The following is a 19,756-nucleotide window of genomic DNA, read 5'->3' on the forward strand; positions in this document are numbered from 1 at the left end:
AAGTGACATTAAGATCTGTAATGCCTGTAAATTTGGATGGGGGAAACGTGTGCTTGTGTGTAAAAAATCTTAATTTGATCAGTTCTCTGTCAACTTGCTCCCAAATAGTCTTCTCTAAATTAAATTCAATTTATCATCACTCTAAGAAGGATTGTGACCTCCAAAATCTGACAGTTAGGATGCCTTCATCTCACTGCAGCGCTGCAGCAGCACTGGCACATTGACTGGGGGAGGGGCTGTCCCATAAACACAAGATTAGTTAGTGCTCTGACTAATAGAAATGTTGTAAATACTTTATTCTCTTCTTGTCTTACCTAAAAGCATCTTTAAAGAAATATTATTTCTGCATGAAGCTTTGCCTGTATTTCTAAGAAATGACAAATCTTCCTTTGGAATGATTATGGAATAAATTATATATACTACTTGTAGTATTATAACACATGTGAATTGCAAGCCAAGTGATATGGTAAGCCTGAGACCAATATCATAAGCTACAATGTTTTTAGACACTGGGTCACCATTTGCTAACCCTATTTTATTTCAAAGGAACTATATTATCAGATCCATTCAACCAACTGTATAAAAACACAAATTGATTCAATAATTCCCTGGTGCCCAGAATGAATTTCAAAGCTTCATTATAAATCTCTGATAATGAAATGAACCTATAAACAAATCCATCGGCATTCAATTATATACATATTCTAATCCTATAGGCAACTTGGTTGGTAGACACCAGCATCAGTATATAAAGTGAAACAATGACTTCTATATTAGAAGGAGCAATGGATTTTAGAGATTGAAGTTTGTATTTTAATATATATATATTTGTCTAACTGTGAACAAGGATACTACCTTTTATGTGTCTTGATAGGCTCCTCTGCAGTGACTTCACACTATTTTACAAAAGAAAGGCTTCCATAAGGACACACGGAGTTGCTGTTGAGAATGTAAGTTCTTGAGTCAAATATCTCAGGTCTATATTTTACCTCTGATTTGCATACAAAGAAGTAAATTGCTTTTATCTGGGTCTGAGTTTTCTCATGTTGAACATGGTATTAGTAGTATCATAAAGTGGCAGTGAGTTTGACATGTTTTCCTATATGTTACTCCTAAGAATATTTTTAAATACATAAAAGGCTCATAACTCATTCCCCATTGTTATGTATACACAATTAGCATAACCCCCCCCACACACACACACAGTAGGACATCTAGGAATGATTTTTCTCAACATCTTTGAAAACTCACTTAATTGCTCTTATTTCATTTGTCTCATTTTAAAAACTTTGTTAAGGAAATTGACCTGTCTCCAAATAAAATGTTAACTGCTATCTTAATAGCACTTTAAAGATGAAGATGACAATAGCAGACATTCGCTTCAGAATCAATTGACTAGAAATAACATGCCATTAAAAGTGTTAGAATAGAAGGCATAGACGCTAAGAGTGGTACAACATGCCTGCACTCCCAGAACTTGAAGTCAGAAACAGAAAGAAAGCAATAGTAGTTCACCATGAACAACTCAGTGAGACTATGTCTCAAAATCAAAACTAGAAGAATAGAAAGCCCAAACTCTGATAAATGAAAAATCAGAGAAGAAAATAAAAGTCAAATTTTTTATCTGAATATTGTGTAAATTGATGAGAACAGAAATTATTAAAAGAAATAAAAATGCATGAAGAGGGAACTATTGCATACTACTTTCTGTCAAAGTTTCACAAATAGTGACTAGCATAGAAAATTTAAATGTTATAATGTTCTGGTTGTAGAATGAATAATGAAGGAAAACCTCAAAAGGGTTTCTATTAATGAAGGGTTTTGCTTTTAATACTCACAAGTTATGCTTTATGTATAATCCTCTCCAGAGGTTTGGAAAAGGAGTTTTGCAGGGTCAAGCCTCATGATCATGTCCCCTCACATTGCTATGGTTCATTTGGGAATGGAGCATATCTGTGAATCCTGATCATAACCATTCCTTATGTTCCACCTCTTTATATTTTTTAGCTATGTTGTTCCAAACAATAATGAGTTTAATGAATTGGAATATTTTAAAAACAAGTTCTTCCCTTCTCGATAAGAGTGCATTAGCATAATGAAATATGCAAATCATTCATTTTATATCATCTATATTACAACAATCACATTTTCTATCCTACCTAAAAATACCCCTTAAAGAGATTGAGCTGGCCCAGTTAAGCAGATTCATAAAAATAGTGAATTAAACCCAGCATCCATCAAACCATAATTAGCCAAAGTGCAAAGAACAAGCAAATGTGGAGAACTCAACCTTACATAGGGAAGCATTATCATTCCTCTAAGGTTTAGAAAACATCACAAAAGAGAGGACAGAAAGAATGTGAGAGCTAATGAATGGGAGAATATGCCACACAAAAAAAGAGAGAGAGAGATTGCATAGTCGTAGACAACAAATGTATTATTTACATAAGTTTGAATCTTTCAATATTTTGTCATGGCTTGGGGAATCCAGTCAGGCTTCACCCATCCCTATGTGACTGACTATGTGCGGTTAATGGTTTGGGAGAGTGAGTATCATTTTCTTCAGTTATTTATCCACTGAAATTTGCCGTGGTTCCATCAATAGCCTTCTACTCTGGAGCAAGAAACTCCAATTAAAAGCAATGGATTACACACAAAAGGAGAGTGGACTAATTGATATGTAGGGCTGTGGTAGTAGAGGGAGGATAATGAAAGGGAGACATGATTAGTCAAAAGACTAAGATTTATTATATAAATATAAGAAACCATCAAATAGTAAAATACTGAAAAACAAAAGAATAGCCAACATATCATAATATCCTGATGGTCCTACCTCCACATTTAGAGGGGTACAGGCAACAGAATATCCATAAAAATTTATTGTATTCTATCCCAGCATACTATCTTCATATTCTCTCACATGTATGTGTTGTGATGACATAGATTCTTTTTTACTACTCTAACACAAAGCATAAAATTATTAGTAATTTCTTTATTTTGGGTCATACTTTCACTATTTATGTCTTCTTTCTCAAAGTATTACTTGAATTCCTACTATATTTCCAACTCTCCTTTGAGACAAAGCTTTAACTGACTGTAAAGGAAGCCATGGATCCTGAATTCACTAAACTTATAGCATGATTATGGTAACTACTATTTAATTTCTTTTAGAAAAATATACAAGAATATTGCCTGAAAGAATTTGTAAACATGGAAGATGATTAGAATCTAAAGTAAATATGTGTGCTCTCCTTGCATCTGGTGGGAAGTGTCTGTTTTGAGGTGATAGAAGCTCTTGTTACATGGTCTAGACAAATAATAATCATAATAATAGTAACTAAAAGGCAACATCACATGTAAATTTGGGCAATAAGAGAAATCTAGGTAGAAATTGTTCCAAGATGTACAAAATCCTGAGAAAGGGTCAAGTGGGGCCAAGACAATGAATGATCCTGCCCATTCCTGCAGCCATTTAGTTCCAAAGAAATACACAGAGGCCTACATTAATCATAAACTAGTTGGCCTATTAGTTCAGACTGTCTTATTAGCTAACTCTTACATCTTAAATTAGCCCAGATTCTTGTCTGTGTTAGCATGTGGCTTGGTAATTTTTATCAATGAGGCATTCTTACCTTGCTTTCTCTAGGTGACCACTGCAGACTATGCCTTTCCCTTTCCCAGAAATCTCCTGATCTGGTCACTCCATCTACACTTCCTGTCTGGCTAATGAACAATCAGCATTTTATTAAACCAGTACAAATGACAAATCTTTACAGGATACAATATCATTGTCCCACAGCAGGCAAGCAGAATTAGAGTAGTCTTCAGCAGAAATTTTTAATTTATTCAGAGACAATAACAGACTATAGAACACTGGTTATGAAGGCGAGGGGGCTAAAACTATTTGTATGAGAGAATTATGGAAGGGGTGCTTGTTACTTTTTACAACCTTTTTCCCTGAGGGTATGGGGGGGGAGGGGACTGGACAAGGAAAAACACTATCACAGGAAGTCACAATAACTTTCTGAAATCATGATGCTGTCTCTGTATGACTAATTAAGGAATTTCTGCTGATTTCAAAAATGATTAGGACCAGCCGGGCGGTGGTGGCGCACGCCTTTAATCCCAGCACTCGGGAGGCAGAGGCAGGCGGATCTCTGGGAGTTCGAGGCCAGCCTGGTCTACAAGAGCTAGTGCCAGGACAGGCTCCAAAGCTACAGAGAAACCCTGTCTCGAAAAACCAAAAAAAAAAAAAAAAAAATGATTAGGACCACTGAACCAAAATCACAAAACAGTTTAATCTCAGATTTTTTTTTTAGCAAAGTAATGGATTTTCAATGACCACTATCTAGCTATAATCTTTGTTTTGTTTGTTTGTTTTTGATTTTGTTTGTTTTCTTTTTAAAATTTTTATTGCTTTCAACATTTCAAAATTTCCACTTCCTCCCCTTCCCCCATTTCCCTCCGGTTCCCCACTCACCCTTCCCCCTCCCTCTCCCCCTCCCCCTCCAGTCCTAAGAGAGGGCAGGGTACCCTGCCCTGTGGAAAGACTAAGGCCCACCCCCCTCCATTTAGGCCTAGGAAGGTGTGCATCCAAACAGACTAGGATCACAAAAAGCCAGTATGTGCAGTAGAAACAAGTCCCAGTAACATTAACAATGGCTTCTCAGTCAGCCCCTATTGTCAGTCATATTGAGAGAGTCCTGTTTGATCACATGCTCCTTCAGTCCCAGTCCAGCTAGATCAGGCACACTGTCTCAGTGGGTGAACCAACCTCTTGAGGTCCTGACTTTCTTGCTCATACTCTCCCTCCTTCTGCTCTTCAACTAGATCATGGGAGCTCAGTCTAGTGCACCAATGTGGGTCTCTGTCTCTATCTCCATTTATCACTGGAAGAAGGTTCTAGGTGATATTTAAGATATTCATCAATGTGACTATGGGACAAGGCCAGTTCAGGCACCCTCTCCTCTCCTGCCCAAGGACCTAGCTGGGGATATCACCGTGGACACCTGGGAACCCCTCTAGGGCCAAGTCTCTTGCCAACCCTAAAATGGCTCCCTTAATTAATATATCTTCCCTGCTCCTATCTCTGCCCTTCCTCCATCTCAACCATCCCACTGCCCCAAGCTCTCCCCAATCCCCCCCTTCTCCCTTTCTCTCTCCCTCTCTTCCCTTCCCCCCACCACGCCCCTAACCCCATGCTTCCAATTTTTGCCTGGCCAACTTGCCTGCTTCCAGTTTTTAGAAGGATCTATATATGTTTTTCTTTGGGTTCACCTTATTACTTAGTTTCTCTAGGATCATGAACTATAGGCTCAATTTCCTTTGTTTATGCTTAGAATCCACTAATGAGTGAGTACATACCATATTAATTTTGGGGGGGGTCAGGGTTATCTCACTTAGGATAGTGCTTTCTATTTCCATCCATTTGCATGCAAAATTCAAGATGTCACTATTTTTTACCGCTGAGTAGTACTCTAATGTGCCACACTTCTTTATCCATACTTTCATTGAGGGACATCTAGGTTTTTTCCGGGTTCTGGCTATTACAAATAATGCTGCTATGAATATAGTTGAACAAATGCTTTTGTACTATGATTGAGCATCTCTTGGATATATTCCCAAGAGTGGAATTGCTGGATCTTGAGGTAAGTGGACTCCCAATATTCTGAGCAACTACCACACTGATTTCCAAAGTGGTTGGACAAGTTTGTATTCCCACCAGCAATGGATGAGTGCACATCCTCTCCAGCATAGGTTATCATTGGTGTTTTTGATTTTAGCCATTCTGACAGGTGTAAGATGGTATCTCAAAGTAGTTTTGATTTGCATTTTCCTGATCACTAAGAAAGTTGAACATGACATTAAGTATCTTTTGGCCATTTGAACTTCATCTGTTGAGAATTCTCTCTTCAGTTCAGTACACCATTTGTTAACTGAGTTAGTTAGAATTGTAATAGCTAGTTTCTTGATTTCTTTTTTTTTTTTCTATTTCCATTTTATTCCACATAAGCATAATTCCTTGTGGAATTTTCCCCTTTCTAAAGGAACTGGAACATCCAAACACACCAAACCCCAAATAGGATTTTTAGTTGTCATGAGAGGTGAGTCATCTGATCTTTTTCTTTTATTTATTTATTTATTAAAAATTTCTGCATCCCCCCATCCCCCCATTTCCTTCCCCCTCCTCTCTCCCCCTCCCCTCTCCCCCCTCCATCTCCAGTACTTTATATATGTTGGATAACAGACCTTTGTCTGATGTGGGATTGGTGAAGATCTTCTCCCATTCAGTAGGCTGCCTCTTTGTCTTAATGACAGTGTCCTTTGCTTTACAGAAGCTTCTCAATTTCAGGAGTCCCCATTTATTCATTGTTGAGTTTTGTGCATGTTCATAGATATGGATCTATTTTCATTCTTGTACAGGTTGACATCTGGTTATGCCAGCAAAATTTGTTAAAGAAGATTTCTTTCATCCAATGTTTAATTTTAACTCCTTGGTCAAAAATCAGGTGTTCGTAGGTTTGTGGGTTAATATCTGGGTCTTCAATTCTATTCTATTGGTCAACGTCTCTGTTTTCATACCAATACCAGACTGTTTTCATTACTGTAGCTCTGTAATAGAGTTCGAAGTCAAGGATGTTGATGCCTCTGGAAATTCCTTTATTGTATAGGATTGTTTGGACTATCCTGGGTTTTTTATTTTTCCATATAAAGTTGATTATTGTTTTCTCAATGTCTTAAAGAATTTTGTTGGGGATTACATTGAATTTATAGTTTGCCTTTGATAGAATTGACTAGAAATAACAATCTAAAGTTTTAGAAAGACAATAGTTAAATGTGGAGCTCCTTGAGGTCAGAGATCAAGAAGAAAATGGCACAATTATCATTGGCTGACATATTTCTTGCTAGGATTGGTGGATGACCAAAGGTGCTGATTAATTCCTTATACACATTTCTGTGCTAAATCCCCTGATAAATAAAAAAATAATAAAAAACTATTGATAAGTGGGTATGTTTCCTAAAGAATTAAAGTACAGCTGATTGAGGGTTTTTTTTTTTTTTTTTTTTTTTGTAGTTTGAAGCTTGCTGTAGAACTAGTTCCTGTACACCAGGTTGGCCTCGAACTCGAACTCACAGAGATCCCCCTGCCTCTCTTTCCCTAGTGCTGGAATTAAAGGTGTGCTGCACCACCGCCACAGTCTGGCGATTCTTTTACGTATATAAAAGTTTAGGTTTGTGATTCCTTTCAGATTCCCTATAAGATTGCCTTTCAAGAAGTAAAAAAATAATTGGCTTTTTCTTTGTAACTGCAAAAAGCAACCTGCCAGTAAAAGATTTGACACAAAAACCTTGCTTTTCCACACAGTAAATCTATAACAAATTGTTTAGGTATAAATGTAGGTGGGTTCTTGGGATAATATGTTATTCACCTGTAGTACATAAACTGTTTAATCATGTAAGAAAATAAGAGATATACAAAGAATACTGCATTTTACTGTCTGTTTTGTATTCATTGTAATCACTCTCTTAGAAAACAACAGACTATAACCACATTCTAATTTCTACATTGCCTGAAAAACTTTGTTGGCTTATATAAGTTGTATAAAAATGATATAAGAAAGAACATAGAATGAACATGAGAACATCAGAGAATAAAGAAAAAAACCATGAAGAGAGTGTGTGCCTTTTTCTTACCACTTTTGATTGAAAAATCATGTATGTGCCAATGCTGTGGATTTTCCCTTTGATCCCTGTGCTGCCTTGAGGTTGTGCCTACATGCCATGATATGTGTACACATGGACACGTACAGCAGAACACATGTACCCAGAAACAAACAAATACACACAGAGATGCAAATAATTAGAAATATTATCACCCATCAGTAGTGATTTCCACCAAGATCTCCTTCATGAGTTTGTCAATTATATATTTACAGGGACCTGATGGTTAGAAAGCCCATAGGTTTTTAACATCCTGTTTATATCCTCTTAAATTTTTAATGGTATTTGTGCAAAAAGTGCAGCATTTATACTAAAATTACCAAATGATAGACTTGTCAGTGCGTTTCTCTTCTACTGCCATTAAAACTTCCAACTCATTGCTTTATAGGAACTGTTTATTATTGCATTATATTCTAGAATCTTCAGAGTTTACAGAGCTCTGAATTTTAACCATGCCATGCTTCCTTGGACAACTCAATCTTCCCTACAACTCTAGGTTAACCACAAACAAAGATTTATCTGACACATTGCCGCTCAGATTAATCTTTCCCTAACTCCAGATTTTAAATGTAGAAATTAAGTGACCCAATTACTAGCTCTCATTATCCAAGTTCTTCTTTATCCTACTAGATTAGTTTTAGACCTCTTAAATTAATTCTTAGAATGTAACAATATTTCTAATCCAGTCATGGTACCAATTTTTCCTTTTTATATGTAGAATTTTATGATTATGAGAGATTATGTGTATAGGGTTCACAATATGACTCAGTGGGTAAAAATACTTATCTTGATTCAGGTAACCTAAGTTTTATCCCTGAGTCTTTCCTGGGGGTAAAAGAGAATCTACTATTCTCCTTTTGAACTGTCTGCATAGGTGATGCCATATACATGTCCCCAAATATTTTAAAAAATTATTTTTATAAATATATACTATAATAAAGTTGCAATAAATGATAAACAGAATACAAGTACAACTTCATGACATGAAATACATCATTGTTAAAATCACTGGACTATTATGCTTCTTCTTTATTCTAGTCCCTTACTATAAAACTATAAATTTTGTTCAGATTACAGGTTCATAAGCAGTTGCTTCATTTCTACACTTTCACTATGTGTACAAAAACTGAACAGAGACTCATCCATTAAAAAATTTCTCATAGTATATTTTTCTCATTCAAAATTTTGCTTCTAAAATTACTTATGCAATGACTAGCTACACTAACAAGAGTTAATCTTAAACCCACACATAAGAACTGAATGACAGGATTATAGGGGTTATGCTGGTTCCAATTAATGGCAAAGCCTAATTATTTCCTAAGCCACTTAGAAAAATACATATTTCCATTTAAATTTATGTGGAGATTGGTTTACATTCTTACAAGTAATGTATATAAAATTATCTCATGTCTTGGCAATTCACCATTGTGAAGGATGAACATTTTTATATAATTGTTTTACTTCATATTTTATCTTCTAAAAATTCCTTCTTGAAATTTTGCCAATAATTATAGTGAATATATGTCTCATTTTCTAATGATTTATGAAATACTTTATGCAGTCCTTCAGCTTGCATTTCCCAGTTGTTATCTTGCCACTTAATGCTGTGATCTGTTTTGACAAATAGGAATCTTAATTTTAATGTAGCTAAATGATCAGTCTTGTTGACTGGATCTTGTTTAATATGATACTCCCTAAGCAAAATCATTCAAATATCCATGATATTTTGTAACATATTTAGAATTTTGCCTTTTCTATTTAATTTTTTTAAAATCTGAGATCAGTGTTTACAAAGTTAGGTGTATTTAAATGCTACTGAGTAAAACAAAATGAAACTCACATGTATGCAAAGTGTGTAGTTATATGAACTTGAAAAATTATAACAGCCTGATTTCTTCAATCATAGGTATAAAGAGCATTTTAATTCATAAATATTTGATTTGTTTGCAGTCTGAAATGTTGTATGAGCCGGCGCGGGCTGCATCCCGCCACCTGGCTAGCTTTATACCAGAAAGAATTACACGGAAACTGTATTCTTTTAAACATTGCTTGGCCCATTAGTTTTAATCTCTTATTGGCTAGCTCTTACATATTGATCTAACCCATTTCTAATATTCTGTGTAGCACTACGAGCTGACTTACTAGGAAAGATCTTAACCTGCAACTGTCTGGAGTGGGAGAATCATGGCAACTGACTGACTCAGCTTCTTTCTCTCAGCATTCTGTTCTGTCTACTCCGCCTAGCTAAGCTGCTGTCCTATCAAAAGGGCCAAGGCAGTTTTTTTTATTTAACCAATGAAATTAACACAAAACAGAAACTCTCCCCCATCAGTGAAATGATAAATAAAACCATTAATGACATTTATACACACCTTTTTGTTGTTTCTCTGTGAATATGTGTTTTTATTTTTCTGGGACTGTTACATTTTTGGTATTTGGAGACATCTCTTTGGGGTGACTTCTGCCATGATCCTAGCCACGGCTGGTTCATACATACCAGGGTAGGTGTGTGAGGATTAGAAATGTTAGGTAGGAGGAACAAAGATAAGAAAAAGACACAGAGACATAGGATAGTACTGGGAGGGCAACTCAGATGACACTGAATGCCAAAATTTGCTTTGTTTATTTCAATACACTTTTATACCCCATTACACAAAGGACAACCAGAAAAGTTACTTGCTTCAGTACTTGAGAAATATGTCATTCTTTCTTTTGTTTTGAAAACACAGCAAAAATTTTATTTAGAATATGTTATGAGAAGTCAATGTTGTATCAGTGTATCAGTGTAGTTTGTTTTTATTTTCTGTTTTTTCCTGACTATTTTAATAATTTTATTGATCTATCTATTTTTCTCTGCTCCTTTCCTCTTCCACCTTCTCTCATGGTCTCATGCTCCCAATTTACTCAGGAGACCTTGTCTTTTCCCAATTTCCATGTATATCTCTCTTAGGGACCTCATTGTTGTCTAGGCTCACTGGGTCTGTGAATTTTTAGGCTGGTTTTCTTTGTTTTATGTCTAAAAGCCACTCATGAATGAGTACATATGATGTTTGTCTTTCTGAGTGTCAGTTACCTCACTCAGTATGATGTTTTCTAAATCCATCCATTTGTCTGCAAATCTCAAGATATCATTATATTTTTCTGCTTAGTACTCCATTGTGTAAATGTACTATATTTTCCTTATCCATTCTTCAGTCAAGGGGCATTTAAGTTGTTTCCAGGTTCTGGCTATGACAAACAATGCTGCTATGAACATAGTAGAGCAGCATCCTTTGGGTATATACCCAAAAGTGGTATTGCTGGGTCTTCAGGAATGTTGTTTTATAATTTTCTGAGAAATCACCATACCGATATCCAAAGGGACTGTACCAGTTTGCACTGCCACTAGCAATGCAGGAGTGTTCCCTTTACTCCACATCCTCTACAGTATAAGTTGTCATCAATGTTTTTGATCTTGGCCATTCTTACTAGTGTAAGATGAAATCTCAGACTGGCCATCAGAGAAGTGCCATTATTTCTTGAGAAAAGTATTCAATATTTGGGGCAGTGTAAACAGCCTAGACCAAGTGTCCTGCAGACAGCCACTCCCTAAGTCAAAACTCCTATTTCAAAAGAAGGAGCAGAAGTATGTTTGAATTCTCTGAACTTTGGTCAGAGTGGAGCAAATCTATCTCTACGGGGCATATTAATATCCAAAACGCCAAGTAACTACACCCTAGGTAGGATATCTTGTTTTGTAGCTATACCTGTTGTCAACAACTTTGAGAAAAAAAAATAACCTCAAACTCTCTGACCATCAGAAAAAAAAAGTGTAAAAGTTTTGGGTTCTCTCATGGTTCATGTGATATGATTATGCTTATAAATTGATAAATACTTTTCTATAAATATCTATATCTATCTGCCTGGTGGATCTGCTCACTCCTATTTTCTTATACCTACTATGACCAATTTTAGTAAATTTAAATATTTTATATATATGATTTAGGGGCAAGAACAATAAATCATTGGTTTTGAGTGTCTATAGCTCTTTTAGAGGAGCATAGTTTAATGCCCAGCATCTATACGATAGCTCACAAACACCTGTAACTCTAATCTCAGGGGTACCAATGTCATCATCTGGTGTCTACATATTCCTGCATGTACAAAGTGCACATTAACTGTCAGAGGGAAATATATACTGAGAAAACAAAAAAAAATTAATCAATTAAAAATAAATAATGTTTATTTTCTTACTTTGATTTAATTACAGATTGATTTAATGGAAGTGGTAGTGTGTGTGTGTGTGTGTGTGTGTGCATGCACACATGTGTAGCCCATACACCTGTTATGGTGCAGTTGAGGAAGTATGCAGCAAATTTTGGAAGTTGGTTCTCTCTGCCTACCTTGTCAGTCATGGCAGTGCAGTTTTGTGGTATTTGGTGAGTATAGCTGCCCTCTAACTTGATAGTTCAAGTTCTCTATTGTATTTGCTGCTGTGATTTGTATCCCAGAATAGCTTCATTTCAAATTTCTAGAAGATCCTTCTGTCTCCTGATGTGGGAGTGATTTCTTTCTAATCTGTTGCTTTCATTGGTTAATTAATAAAGAAACTGCCTAGGCACATTTGATAGGCCAACCCTTAGGTGGGTGGAGTAAACAGAACAAAATGCTGGGAGAAAGAAGCCGAGTCAGTGAGTCGCCATGATTCTCTCACTCCAGACAGACACAGGTTAAGATCTTTCCTGGTAAGCCAGCTCGTGGTGCTACACAGACTATTAGAAATGGGTTAGATCAATATGTAAGAGCTAGCCAATAAGAGGCTGGAACTAATGGGCCAGGCAGTGTTCAAAAGAATACAGTTTCCATGTAATTATTTCGGATAAAGCTAGCCGTGCAGGCAGCCGGGTGCCAGGAACATAGCCCGCCGCTCTTATCACAACAGTATCCACCTCTTATTATGTCATAGGAGTGTTTTGATCTCAAATATGTGCCACTGAATCTGGTTCTATACTTGGATTTCCAGATATCAATCTTAGGTAGTCAAGCTTGCAACACAAATATTTTACCTGTTTAATCATCTCCCCAATATCCATTTTATCCATTTTAACCAATAGTACTACTAGTACTTTGTATTTTAAAATGATCTTTATAGTAATTGATGATAATTAACTTATTTCCATGTGCCTTTTCTTTAGCACAATAAATATTCAAGTTACTTGGTGCCATTTCTCTAGTTGAGTTACTTATTTATTTATCATTGAGCTGAAAAAATTATTAATACTACAATAATGTTTCCTTATTAGATATTTTATTGAAAATTGTAACAAATATTTTTATTTATTAATTAGTTTTTCCCACACCTATCATAGCCCACCTCTCCTCCCAGTACCTTTTTTTCAAAATGCCTCCCCATATTCAATTCTCCTCCCATCTTTTAAGAAAAGGTAAGGTCTCCTATGTATATCAGACAGCCATGGCATATCAGTTGCAGTAAGGCTAAACACCTTCTATCTTATTGAGGCTGGATAATGAAACCCAGTAAGAAAAAAGGGTCCCTAAAGCAGGTAACAGAGTCAGAGAGCCCCTGTTCCCACTGTTTGGAGTCCCATAAGAAGACCAAAGTACACAAATATGACAAATGTGAAGACTGTCTAGGTCAGTCCCCTGCAAGACTTTTGGTTGGCAGTTCAGTCTCTGTGAGCACCTATGAGCCCAGGTTAGTTCATTCTGTAGGGTTTTTTTTTTTTTTTTGGTGTCCTCTGGTTCTCATAATCTTTCATTCCCCTCTTCCATAGTATTTACTGAGGTCTGCCTAAGGTTTGTCTGTGTATCTTTGTGTATGTTTCCTTCAGTTGCTCGGTGAAACCTCTCTTATGGCAATTGTTCTAGGAAACAATCTACAAGTATAGCAGAATAGCATTATAATTCATTTTATTGACCTTTTCTTCCCAGTCATGTTTTGTTCTATCCTAGGTCTACTACCAACAGTGTCCTGGCCCTCCAAGAAGTGTCAGGACTAATCTCCCTCTCATGGCATGGGTCTCAAGTTAGACCAATCATTGATTGGTATTCCCATAATTTCTGTGCTACCTTTACCCTATCATATCTTGTAGGCATGGAAAATTATATGTCACTTTTTGACTGAGTAGGGGGTCCTAGTTCCTCCACTGGAAATCTTGCCGGTTTGCAGGGGGTGGCCCATTCAGTCTCCATTTTCCCATTGCTGAGAGTCTTAGCTAAGGTCATCTCACAGATTGCTGAGATTTTCCAATGCACTGGGTTGCTAGCTCATTCTAGAGATGTCCCTGATTCCAGTTTTCTTTCCCAGTCCTATGTCTCTCTATTATCCACTAATTGACCCCCTCATATTCCCATGCCCTCTCCCCATCCAACCTTTCTCCCATCCATCTGTGATGTCTATTCTATTTTTCATTCACAGGAAGTTTCATGTGTCATTAATTTCCATGTGCTAGAAATTTCTCAGTACATAGAATGCAATATACATAAATATTGTTTAAATTGGACTTTGTCATGAAATATCTCTTCTCTGGTGATTGAAAGTTTTACTGGGTATAATAGTATAAATTGACATCTGTGGTCCCTTAGAGGCTACAAGACATCTGTCTAAGTCGTTCTGGCTCATAGAGTTTCCATTGAGAAGTCAAGTTATAATTCTTATAGGTCTGCCTTTATATGTTACTTCACCTTTTTCCCTTGTGGCTTTTAATATTATTTCTTAGTTCTGCATATTTAGTGTTTTGATTATTATTTGATACAGGCACTTTTTTCTGATCCAATCTGGTTAGTGCTCTGTAAGCTTCTTTTCCCTTTATAGGTTTGGGATATTTTTTTTCTAAAATTTAATTAAATATATTTTCTGGATTTTTGAGCTGAGAGTCTTCTCCTTCTCTCCTTCTTCTATTCCTATTAGTTTTATTTTTGGTCTTTTTGTGGTATTTCAGATTTCCTGCTTTTTTTCTATTAAAAGGTTTTTTTGTTGGTTTTTTTTTGTTGTTTGTTTGTTTGTTTTTTGTTTTTCGAGACAGGGTTTCTCTGTGGTTTTGGAGCCTGTCCTGGGTTTTTTATCTGACATTATCTTTGACATATTTCTTCCACTTCTACTAGAGATTTTTTCTTCTTTTCTTTGTTTTCCTTTTTTTCCATTTTTTGTAAGAATTTTTATTGCGATTTTTTTTTCATTTTGCATAGCTACCCCCAACTCACACACTTTCCTCCTTCTGCCCTATCAAACCACTGACACAACCCACTCATTCACTCCTCAAAAAGGGTAAGGATTCCCATAAGGAGTCAACAAAGTGTGATGTGGCACTTCCAAGCAAAACCAAGGCTATCTAAGATCCTCTTTTCAATCTCTTGAATTCTATTGGTGAGGCTTGCATCTGTAGTTCCTGCTTGATTACTCAGATTATTCATTTCCTGAATTCACCCACTTTGTATTTTCTAGTTTCTATTTCTGTTTCTATGTCTTGATTAGTTTTTTCACTTGATTATTCTTTTTTCGTTCATCTTTTTAAAAAAATATTTATTTAAAAACCCACTTTTTTATTATACATATCAATCAAATTTCCCACTCTGTCCCCTCCTCCGATTCCCTTCACATACCCTCCCGCCCCACCTCCACTGAATCTACAGAGAAGGTAAGGCACATTGTTTGGGGAAGGTCCAGGGCCCTCCCTATTATATGTAGGTTGACCAAGGTATCCATCCAAAGAGAATAGATCCCCCCCACTGCAAAAAAGAAATAAAAAAAACAGCACATGCAGTAGGGATAAATCCTGGTACCACTGTCGGTGACCCCTCATTCTGTCACTATCCATGCAATTATCAGCCACATGAAGAAAGACTAGTTTGGTTCTATGCTTGTTCCTTCTCAGTCCAGCTGGAGTTGGCAAGCTCCCATAAGTGCAGGTAGACTGTTTCAGTGGATGAACCCATCATGGTCTTGACTTCTTTGTTTATATTCTCATTCCTCCCCCTCTTCAACTGGACTTTGAGAACTCAGTCCAGTGATGTCTGTGTTTCCATTAGTTGCTGGATGGATGTTCTGTGGTGATGTTAAAGCTATTTATCAGTCTGACTACAGGGTAAGTCAAGAATGGGCCCCCTCTTCTCTATTGCTTAGGGTCTTAGCTGGGGTCATCCTTGCTGTAGGAATTCCTACAGCCGGTAGCCTTTAAGTTACCCGCCCACTTGGGCGTTGACTCTTATACTATTTATCCCTATGTAAAGCACATGTCCAGCCTCTTTCCTAGCTGCAGGATTCAGTTGCTGTTCTCTGTTCCAGTAGAGGATATTGATTTGTGAGTCTTCCCCTAAATAAATAGCCCTCTCTTATTTTCAATTCTGAGCTAGTGTGGAATTTCTTTTAAGCATTCGTCTTCATCTGATGACCCAAGTGGATTCAGATTCCACACCTTCCAGTTGGATGGCCTAAGGCCTAATTGGTCAATGGCTCAGAAAGTCTCCCAACACTGCCTGCTTTGCTTGCTTTTACCTAAGCAGTGTTTTGGAGGACCCCCACCACAGTGACTTGTAAATTTTCCAAGCACATGCATGACCCCTGCCCTCATTGCCATGTTCCCTGGCATGGTTTCCTGGTATGATTCCTTGCCACATGGCAACATGTAGCTTCTGGTTTGTGCTCCCTGCCCATAAGTTCTGGGTTTCTTGTCAGTGTATGAAGTGATTTAATTGCTTTAAATTTGTCAAGAAAAACATATTTCTCAGTATTTAATCAGTATCAAGGTGGGAAGCTAAAGTGGCTCAGGACCATTCCTTTCACCACTGGTTGTATCACTGCTACTTGCTACTCTGTAACCATGACACCTGCAGGACAATAAAGATTATTACACCTAAAACAATGAATGGATCATAACAGGTAATTAATAAAAACATTAACATTAAAACTTTTAGTAATTTTTTGCTAATAATATGGATTGTATTCTGCAAGGTTTATATGGTTATGGTGATATATCCATTTATAGGATATTGGGACTCAGTTTTTTTCTTCATATTATATCACAAAGAAAGACTGTGGCACTTTTAGGAATGATATAGTCTTTACATAGTAATAATGAACAGCTAGTTGGCAGAATTAATACCATCAAAAATCAAAAGTTACCTGAAAAAATTAATACTATTGATAAGGGTAACATTAATTTGACAGACAAAATTTAATTCATATCTAAGAACTGAAAAATTATCTGAAAGAATTCATATTGTTAAATTTGACAATCAAAATTGTTAAAAATTTATAATAGCTTAGCAGATAGAGTATCTCCCCGGGGTGGAAATCTGCATGCTATACAAATAATGTCCAAGGATGAAGTATTTTCTTTAAAGGAGAAACTTCGGACCTTGGAATCACATGTGCAGAATGAGGACCAGGGGCTAGGTACTTCAATGAAATCACTAGAGGTATATACAGGCCAGGAGATTCAGGCCTTACAAAAGATAATAGTAAAAAGATTTGAAATGATTGAGGAAATTATTGGAGTTGATGAACAGGGAAAGAAGGCACAAGGTTGGGATTCAATATCAACCAGTAGCTGTCACAGATGACTTACCCAAGGTTGTAGCTTCCTACCCTGTAATCTACTCTGACAAAGCATCAAGTAGTAAAGGCCCAGAAGAAGGTAGATGGATACCTATAAGAATGAATGATCTAAAAAAAATTAAGCAAGCTGTTGTAATATATGGCTTGCATTCTGCATTTTTTAGGTAGATGATAAAGACATGGGCTTCTAGCAAAGAGGTGACACCACATGACTGGCTTCAGTTTGTTTCAGCAGTCCTGGATGATGGGCCCCAGTTGATGTTTAAATGTTATTTCAGAGAAAAAAAATAAAATTTTAGAACAACAGGGAAAATCAGAAGGACTTGAGACTTCCCAAGATCAAATTCATGGTGAGGGCACTTAAAGTGATCCATAGGTTCAAGCTCTTTATGGTGAACAAACCTTGTCCCTATGCTACAAAGCATTTGTAAATGCTTGGGACAGGATTCAAGAACGAGAAACACTAAATGAATCATATACCAGGGTTAAACAGGGTCAGAGAGAACCCTTTACTGACTTTTTACAAAGATTTACTAAGGCTGTACAAATAGAAGTAACAGACCCAGATGCTAGATGAGTATTTATTGAATTTATGGCTTTTGAAAATGACAACTTAGAATGCAAAGAGATACTTGGGCTTTTAAAGGTTAGATCTGCTCTTATAGATTAATAGATCCTGTATGTAATGAACACTAAGACATTTGACTATAATGCAGAAATTTGGGTAGGAGAAGTAATTTCCAAATGAATGAGGAGACATCAAAATACCAAATATTTTAATTGTGGTAGAATAGGAAATCTGAGAAGGGATTGTAGAGAAGGAATTTCTAGGAATAATATCTCCTCTGAGAATGACAAGAATAGGAGGACTCAGCCTTCAGGTATATGTAGAAGGTGTGGCAATGGCCAGTATTGGACCAATGAATGTAGATCAACAAAAGACAGACAAGGTAACCCATACCATCAGGAAACTCCTTGAGTGGCCTCTCACAGGCTCCCAAACCAAAAGTGGCTCAATCATTCCCAGTCACTCTGGAAAATATGTCTCACAAGGAAAATTTAAAAACCCAGAGCCTTCTGTAAAAGTTGATGGCATACACATGGGTGATAAATAAAAAATTCCAATAGAAAATAGGAAATGTATATTTTGGCATACTTCTATAAATGATCACAGACCAAAGCTAAGAATGCTTATAAAAGGCACTGCAATTGTTGGTTTGATAAACACAGGTGTGCATGTGAGTATCATTACTCCAGAATCTTGGCATCTAAATTGGTCTCTTCAAGAGGTGGATGTTCAGTTACTAGGAATAGGAGCCAAACCTCAAGTTAAACAAAGCATGATATAGGTTGACTACATAAGGCCAGAAGGTCATAGAGGGAATCCAAGGCCATATGTGGCAAATATTTTAGTAAATTTATGGGGTTGTGACCTGCTGCAGCAATGAAGTACCCAGATTAACATTCCTATAGTCCCAGGAACTCATAATTCTGGGATGAATATTATAAGGTACTATACACAAAAGTCACTATGCATTAAGGCTGTACAAGAACACAAAGCAACTAGCAAACCTTTAGAGGTACTAATAGCCCTACCTTTAAAATGGTTAACTGAGAAACCAATATGGGTTTGGCAATGGACTCTAGCTGAAGAAAAGCTACACCTTAGAACAGCTGGTAAAAGAGCAATTAGATGCCTACTATATTGAAGAATCAAACAACCCTTGGAATTCTCCTGTATTTGTTGTAAAAAAAAAAGGAAATCTGGTAAATGGAGAAGAGTGACAGATTTATGAGCTGTCAATAAGGTAATTCAGCCTATGGGCCCTAAATAATCTGGAATTCCTCTGCCTTCTCTATTACCAAATGATGTCTTTTTACAGTTATTGATTTGAAAGTTTGTTTCTTCACTATATCTTTATAAGAAAAGAATAGAGAAAAATTTGCCTTCATGGTACCTACTTATAATAATTCTCAGCCTACTAGGAGATATCAGTGAACTGTCTTCCCAGAAGAAATGCTCAATAGCCCAACTTTGTACCAATACTTTGTAAGTCAGCCATTGGAAATAATACACAAGTAATTTCCTAAGTCTTTAATTTAACATGACATGGATGACATTTTGCTATCTGATTCAAACATAGAAAGAATGTTTGAAGAAGTAAAAAAAAGTTTTGTGAAGATGGGGATTACAAATTACTTCTGAAAAAAATACAGAGAAGAAATTCTGACAATTACCTAGCTTATAAAACAGGTTTACAGAAAATTTGAACAAAAAAGGCACAAATTAGGAGAGACTCATAATGACTTTCAAAGAAAATTAGAAGATATTTCCAGTCTATGACTAGCTGTTGGGATAACACCTGGTATAATAACTCATTTAAACAAAAACTTAGATGGTCATAAATACTTGAATAGTCCCAAAGAATTAACAGGTGAAGTAGAAAAGGAAATGACAATTGTTGAGAAATTACAGGA

Source organism: Chionomys nivalis, chromosome 11 (genome assembly GCF_950005125.1).
Source record: "Chionomys nivalis chromosome 11, mChiNiv1.1, whole genome shotgun sequence".
Taxonomy (NCBI): Eukaryota; Metazoa; Chordata; class Mammalia; order Rodentia; family Cricetidae; genus Chionomys; species Chionomys nivalis.